Below are 9,051 nucleotides of genomic sequence, written 5' to 3'. Positions count from 1 at the left end.
GATGGCGGCTTTGAGTTTGTGTGCTGCTTGTACTCATGTGTTGATCCCATAGGCGTTTGTGATGTGCGATCATGTGCCTTTGCAAAGCAGTTGTACCTAGGTGGGTGTTGGACTTCCCACGACTCAGTTTCTTTTGGCACAGGTTGCAAGTGACATTGCTCTTGTCAGAGGCAGACACACAAAAAAATGCCACACTGCTGAGCTCTGCAATGACGGCATTCTGGTGGTGGCAACAGCATGCGTTGATTGGCGTGCTGTCTGGCTGACCCCGGGTGCCGATGCATGCTGTCTGACTGTGCCACTAGCTCCTTGCGACGACCTCCCCCTGCTTCCAACTCGTCTCCTCCTCCTCCTCTCTGTCTCCCCATCTGAACTTTCCCCCTGTTCTTCTTCTCTTCTAGCGGGCACCCACGTGACATCCACGGACGCATCGTCATCATCAACCGCTTCACTTGTATCTGACAACTCAGCAAAGGAAGCAGCAGCGGGTACAACATCATCATCATCATCACACCGTACGTCCATGTGTGTAATGCTGCCTGACTGAGACACATCCCTGTTATCTACATCCTCTGTCAATAATGCTTGCGCATCACTCATTTCTACCAACTGATGTGTAAATAACTCCACTGACATACCAAGTGAAGCAGCTGTGGTGCTAGTGTTGGTGGTGGTGGCAGGCAGGCGAGTGGTAACTTGAGAGGTGCCCGAAGCTAAGCTGGAGGAGGATGGTGCGTCAAGGTTACGAGCGGAAGTTGTAGAAGATTGGGTGTCCTGTGTTAGCCAGTCAGCTATGTCCTCAGAACTTTTCCAGTTCAAGGTACGTGGCCTCTGAACACTGGGCATTAGTCTAGGGCCAAAGGGAATCACAGCACCACGACCATGACGGCCCCTGCGGGGTGGCCTGCCTCTGCCTGTCAATTTTTCCGATTAGTGGTACTATGCGGGCAAGCTACAGTGACAACAGATATGAGTGGCACTGTGCACTGGCAGAAGTTGGCAGAGTAGACGCTGTAGGCCTGACACACACGCTTGCAGACAACTAACTGCTATTCCATCTATTACAGTCAAAATTGTATTTTTTTTTTTTAAATGTACACTACTGTTACACCAGATATGAGTTGCACTAGTGTGAAACTGTGCCCTGGCAGGCCATGAAATGCACACGCGTGAAGGAAACTGACTGCTATTATATTACAGTCAAAAAAGTTTTGTTGTTTTTTTAAATGCAAGATATTGTGACACCAGTGAGTGAGTGGTGGCACTGGGCAGGCCCTGAAACGCACACTAGTGAAGGAAACTGACTGCTATTATATTACAGTCAAAAAAGTTTGTTTTTTTTAAATGCAAGCTATTGTGACACCAGATATGAGTGGTCGCACTGGGCAAATGGGCACAGTATACGCTGTGAGCCTGACACACAGGCTGGTAGGCAGGCAACTGCAATTACATTACACAGAAAAAAAGAAAAAAAAAAGCAGACTGATGTTCTAGCCCTAAAAAGGGCTTTTTGGGGACCTGTCCATACAGCAGAGATCAGATGAGTCCTTCAGGCCTGTAGTGGACACTGAATACTACCTAGCTATCAATTTCCCTATCAAATCAGCAGCAGCTACACTGTCCCTACTCTCACTAAGAATGCAGCTTCACAATGAATGTAAAATGGATGCTGTCCAGGAGGTGGGAGGGTCTGGGAGGGAGGGTCTGCTGCTGATTGGCTGGAATGTGTCTGCTGACTGTGAGGTACAGGGTCAAAGTTTACTCAATGATGACAAATAGGGGGCGGACCGAACAGCGCATATGTTCGCCATCCGTGGCGAACGCGTACAAGCGATGTTCGCCAGGAACTATTCGCCACGAACCGTTCGGGACATCACTAATGGAGACATCTGAAACAAAGTTTGTAATACCTAGCACACATATTATCTACCAGATTGCCAAATTTTGTAGCAATGTTTTTATTAGGAGCTGGGGAACTCATACTGCATATAAAAAGATGAAAAGGCAGTATGTTGCTCAATAATAATAATATTAGCAGGTCTTACAATAATATGTCATTGAGAATAGAGGAACAAATCAAAGAGAGCTGTAGTCACTTTATATGCAGACAAAAAAATTGCAAAATGAATGTGATATCACAGAATACAATAACACACAATATCATATCGGGGATACAATATTGTCTTGCTTCTAGATATCTTCCCCATAGCAAAACAAAAGGCCAAAACAATAAACAAACATTTACAAAAACTCTATGGTAAAGGATATTTATTATTAATTTAGTAATAGAAATGAAAATAAGTAGCACTCATGTATTAAAGAGCAGCTCAGTGCTCTACATAGATGGTATAAAGCCGTATAATCTTCATCTAGGAATACTGCAATGTAATATGAACCTTCTGTTGTATATCCTCAGTAGAAAATGATGCTTACATATGCAAACAACATGAGCAAAACTTTTTGATAGTTTAAAATGTATCAACAGATAATATAAATGGAAGATCAAAGATCCTTACTCACACGATCATGAGTCAGCTGCGCTCAGGATATAGCGCTTCTATGGCATAATCCCCACAGGCAATAAAAGGCCACTGGAGGAAATCAAGCTTGATATGGAGAACATCTGGAGGTTTATTAGCCCATAACAGCTTTAAAATAATTGAAATAATGCTTAAATAAAAAATTAAAAAGCAAAATGCCAGCCATGCAATCTCCTCTAACGAGTTTTGCTCAGTTGAGCTTTTTCAAAAGGTGGTTATTCTATAATTGTTTGGTGTCTTCTCCTTTTGGAAAATTATACCGGTCTTTTTTAACGCTACAGAATCTGCTGATTATGTCACTGAGTGTGGTGTAGGTACATTATAAATCTTGAAGTGTATTTATTTTCTAACATATTGAGTAACGACTAAATGCCAGCACTATATACAAACTGTAAAACCTTATAACAATGAAAAGTCATGATAGGACGGTGCTTTAAAAGGCAGAAACATGAGGGTTGTCCTATCCATAATATAGAGCATATTACATATGGACAAAGGAACAAAATACGTAGTAACGTGGCACCATTTAAAAATATTTCCTAGAGTGTTTGACATGTGGCTCTTAGATGCTGTTGGACTATAATTTTCTTTAAGGTTTGCAGAACATTATTGAAATACTGCAAAACATATTGGGAACAAGTTTGAGAACTTGTCTTGAAAGGGTTCAGTAGAGTTAGACCTTTTCTCCTCGTGAACTTGTTATTAAAGTGTGCTTTTTCAGAGTTAATTTTTTTCTATATTTTATAACATTGTGGCAGGGCGACTTTAATTCCATAATCTATGCCTTTGTACTGAACAGCCACACATCCTACATCCGTTCTATGTCGGATTCTCACACAGCCAGATTCACAGTACCATAACATCCCTCCATTGTTTTACAACGTAGCGATTGGATAGCTGTCAGTTGGACTTTAATACAAGATGCATTGTATTATTCATCAAGTAAAAGAGAGATAAGCAGACTATGGAAAGAATAAAACGATCACAATCGAATAATAAAAAGTGAAACAAAGTTCCATAGCAACCAAGTTCAGGCTTCAGGTGCAAGAACTGGAAAGACAAGTGATTAAAAATAAACACCCAGGAGCAAAGTCATAATGCTAAGTATGTTTGAGAAATATTAAAGGACGAAGAGTCAAAGGAAAAGAATAAATCTTCCGTATCCGAGACGGTCCTGGAAGGAACTCAAGCATTGATGCATTAAAATAAAATCTACAATTATATTGAACAGAAAACTAGAATTCAGTAAAAGACGGAAATATAACTTTTCTTTGTCTTCAGTATAAAAGTGATAGTGTTGGTTGACCACAGCTGCAAAGAGTTAGTTGTCCAAGTCTCTTGATATGGGATCCCTACTATAGTACTGTTAAAGGGATCCTCTAAGCACCAAACAACTTTAGCTTAATAAAGCAGTTTTGGTGTAGATATCATGCCCCTGCAGTCTCACTGCTCAAATCTGTATCGTTAGGAGATAAATCGATTTGTTTATGCAGCCCTTGCCACAACTCCCATGGTTGTCACTCACACAGCCTTCATTGAAAAAAAAAAGTGGTTTAATTTTTACAGCACAGTGTGTTTACATTCGAAGTTCTTTTTTAATTAAACTTTAATAATCCTCAGGAGGCTACTATAAGCTCTAGAATGCAATTCTCAGAACACGAGATAGGAACTTCTAAAGTAAACACAGTGTGCAATATTGGAAGCTAAAATATTAACTTTTTTTCAGAAAGTCTGTAGCAAGGCTGTGTAAATCACAGGCAGCCAATGCACCAAAAGCACTTATTTAAGTTAAAGTTGCTTTGCTGCTTAGAGTGTCCCTTTGAAGAAGACCTGTCATATTTTTTTTTTTTATTAAAATCTGTTTCTAACAGATTTCTCTTGATGATCTCAGCCAATCCAATGCTTTCCCATAGAAAGCATTGGGAGGCTAGCTAGAATAAGACACAAAACACCATGCTGCGCCAACCACATGGTCTATTCGAGTTTTACTCTGCTATTTAATCGGTAGCATGTCTAGTGGCTGTCAGAAACAAGAAGGACATAGCACCCAAATCACTTAATTGAGATAAAGTGGTCTCAGTACCTATATTGTCCATTTAAGTCTCATCTAATGATATGAATTATTATACATTCTTCTAAATAGAGTACCGGTAAATCCTTCTTTGTAATTCGAGTCTAGTCTGGCACATTTCTAATAATACCTTGTTGCCTTTCTATCATACAATAGTAAGTGAAAGCAGACACAATTCAAGATCAAGATAGCATCACGGTATTGGTAAATAAATTGTACTGATGCTATGCGACATTATGGATTTGTGCCTCTTAAAGAGCTATTTATTGACTTATACATCTAGTTAAACAGCAGGCACTTGGGTCAATAGATTGTTCTTCAGATTTTGAATCCATGAACCCAGATTGCTGATTAATCCACTTTGCTTTCTTGTTGACATATGAGCTTGCTTAGTGAGTGAAGTTACATCCACTTTCACAGCATACAGTTTATTTTGTGTTGTAACATTTTTACCAGGGATGTTCTGCTTGGCGTTTACATGCTTTTCCCATTGCAAATTTAGAGAAAATTATTCAGGGCATTTTTTGGTGATTCGGAGATAAATGTTCAAAAGTTATTCACAAAATTCAAACTCAACAATCTCCGGATCTTGCAAATCAACCTGCGACACAGTTCAAACACGGTTACCTGCAAGTGGTGATTACAACTAAACTCCCTATAGCTTCGTTAGAAGGAAATGTATCTATAGAAAGTAGTAATGTTTTAAAATTCTTCATGCAAAGGAAATGTTACATGACAGGCCTGCTTTACATGAGGATTTGATATTCTGCTGAGGAATGGGTATTTTTTGCAAGTCTTCTGTCCACACTTAAATTTGCGCATCTTCAGGTCAGTGCTAATGGATTTGTCATGTTTCAGTTTCATGTTTCAGTTTTTCCAGAACCCGTAGATGCAAGGTTTTTAAAGCTTTAATGGATTGTCCAGAGTGCTTTGAGTCATTCCTAGCTCTCATAACAGGTGAGTTGCTTGAGATAGTAAATGTGTTGTTTACATCATTACATCTGTGAATGGGCATTACGTTAATCAATCGAGAGTCTCGAACATTTTCCCAATCCCTCAGAGTCCATGTTACTGGCTTGATTGAGTACAACTGTTCATTGACTATAAATGTCTATAATCTTAATGGAGTTCTGGTACAATATTTCCTTCAATGCTCTAAAATAAAATAGAAAAAAGCTACCTTTTAATTCACTTTGCACATTACTAGTGTTTTTCAGGGATGCTTAGTAGCCATTAAAATATGAGGTTATTTTGTTCTCATCTTTGATTATTTCCATTTTAATGCAATATAAGGCCCAAAAAGTCTGAATGTACACAGAATAATTATTTTTATTCACTGTTCACTTTTTTTTTGTACTGCTGTATGCTGTTTTACACAGAGCTGGTTTATAACTTTATTAAATGTGAGTGCTTGTCCATATATCTTTGTTGTCTGTCCTAAACCTAGCACCAGACAACCTCTACGATTATTGGTTATTTTCTGTTTTATTGCACATACCTACCATAATCTGAAGCCTGCACGGTTACCAGCCAGGAAGTTCTCAAGAATCTTTGGACTTATTAGACTCAGTATTGACTGCAATCTGTATTGCTTTCTATTGTTTTGTTCCATTGTAGTAAGGGGTTGAGGGTAACCCCTATATTCAGTGTTTGCAGCCTGTTTTTTGAGTTTAGAGTTGACCATTTAGCACTTATCCTATTTTGTGTGTTTGTTGTATTCTAATATTTTATAGGTAGAAGAAAAAAATAAATATGTTTCTATTTAATATTTATTTAAGTATAGTTTTTCTCGCTATATTATATATATATATATATATATATATATATATATATATATATATATATATATATATATATATATATATATATGTTATATTTATATTATACCTAGATAGTGCAACAGTATTTTTTATTATTTTATTTTTAATATTTTCTGCTGGACTTCCCCACAAATCATTATAATTTGACATCAGCTTAGGCAGCAACTGTATTTATTCTTTGTATTAATTGGTAATAATTGCTACCAAGTGCTTTACTACATGTCCCATAAACGTCCGCTAGGGTGGGGTTTAGAGCAAGGCTTCCCAAACTTTTATGGGCCAAGACCCACTTTTAAAAACTGTAACTTTTCGAGACCCACTTGCTTTTAATGGATATTTTAAAAATGAATACCATGGCAATCCGCTTTAGATGCATACAACTGGCTCATCATGGCAATTTTAGGTGCATAAAATTGGCACACCATGGCAACCAGCTTTAGATGCATAAACTTGGCAAATAATGGCACATCATGGCAATCACTTTTAGATGCATAAACTTGACACATCATGGCAAACAGTTTCAGCTGCATAAAATTGGCACACTATGGCAAACAGTTTTAGATGCATAAAATTAGCACACCATGGAAATCTGTCCGAAAAGCACACAATTGGCACATGGCAGCTTTAGAGGCATACGATTGGAACACTATGGCAATCAGCTTTAGATGCATTCAATTGACATACCATGGCAATCAGTTTTAGATGCATAAAATTGGCATATCATGGCAGTTTTAGAGGCATCATTCTGGGAAATCATGGCAGTTTTAGAGCAATAATTTGGCATATCATGAAAGTCTTAGAGGCATCATTTTGGCATTCCATGGCAGTTTTAGAGGCAGAAACTTGGCGTATCATGGTAATCTGTTTTAGAGGCAGAAACTTGGCGTATCATGGTAATCTGTTTTAGAGGCAGAAACTTTGCACATCATGGTAATCTGTTTTAGAGGCATACAACTTCTTACTTACAGACTCAGGCAGAATCACAAGTTCTGTGTCCTGCTCTTTCATTCAGGCATCTCACTTTGATTATCCCAGTGGTGGAACTAATGTAGAGAGGGTCCTGGTGCATGCATGTTTTCTGGGAACCCCTGTAGTGCAAGTGTGGCCAAAAGGTAGATCCCCATCTGTCGGAGAACTTCAACAATGCTATGCCAGATGGGAATCTACCATTTGCCCATCGTTGCAGGCTTATATTTGTGAGCAGTGTTTGAGCGTTTGTAAGCATGTTTTTGTATAAAGTATATTTGTGCATGTATGGGTGTATGTGTATGTGCGGTTGCCATTGGAATGTAGTGATGTTCTTGTTTGTAATGTTTGCGTCTGAATACAGGGGTGTTTGTATGTAGTGTTGGACTTTAACCCCTTAAGGACACATGACATGTGTGACATGTCATGATTCCCTTTTATTACAGTTTGGTCCTTAAGGGGTTAAATGCAGGTGTGCTTTTTGTGTGTAGTGTTGGTGATTGAATGAAAGGGGGTATATATTCTTTTAGTGTTTTAATACAGGGGTGTGTTTGTATGTAATGTTTGAGTTTGATTGCAGTGTGTGTGTTGCGGAGACAGCGTGTGCAGTGGATGCAGTGTGTGTATATTGTGTATATAATATATGTATATATATGTATATATATACATATATTATATACACAATGTGTGTTTGAATGCAAGCATGTTTTGTATGGAGTATGTGTGTGAATGTTGGTGTTTGAATGCAGGTGTGCATTTGTGTGCAGTATATACACTTCCCCACACATATAGAGATACACACTGACACACAGACATACACACAATGACACCTTGTTTCCCACACACAGATACACAGACACTCATGTACACCCTGTTCCAAATTATTATGCAAATTCTATTTAAGTGTCACAAAGATTAAATATTTAGTTTTTCAGTTTAACTCATGGATGGCATTGTGTCTCAGGGCTCTTTTGATCACTGAAAACATTCTTGGACACCTGTGATAATTAGATTGCCAGGTGAGCCCAATTTAAGGAAAAACTACTAAATGGTGCACATTATTAAGCAGAGCACCATTTTCATGCCAAATGGGGAAGAAAAATGATCTCTCTGCTGCCGAAAATAGTGAAATAGTTCAATGCATTAGATATTTCACGAAAACTTAAGCGTGATCATTGCACTATTAAGAGATTTGTGGCTGATTCAGAGCACAGATGGGTTCATGCAGATAATGGCACATTGAGAAAGATTTCTGACAGATCCATGCATTGGATCAAGAGAGCAGCTGCTAAAATACCATTACATAGCAGCAAACAGATATTTGAAGCTGCTGGTGCCTCTGGAGTCCCACGGACATCAAGGTGTAGAGTCCTCCAGAGTCTTGCAACTGTGCATAAACCTTCTATTCGGCCACCACTAACCAATGCTCACAAGCAGAAATGGCTGCATTGGGCAGAAAAATACATGAAGACTAATTTTAAAACAGTCCTGTTCACTGATGAGTGCCGTGCAACCCTGGATGGTCCAGATGGATGGAGTAGTGGATGGTTGGTGGACGGCCACCCTGTTCCAACAAGGCTGCGACGTCAGCAAGACGGTGGTGGAGTCATGTTTTGGGCCAGAATCATGGGAAGAGAGCTGGTCCCCGAAGGTA

Source organism: Pelobates fuscus, chromosome 1 (assembly GCF_036172605.1).
Source record: "Pelobates fuscus isolate aPelFus1 chromosome 1, aPelFus1.pri, whole genome shotgun sequence".
NCBI lineage: Eukaryota > Metazoa > Chordata > Amphibia > Anura > Pelobatidae > Pelobates > Pelobates fuscus.
The sequence above is the reverse complement of the archived record's forward strand: the minus strand, read 5'-3'. Positions refer to the sequence as shown.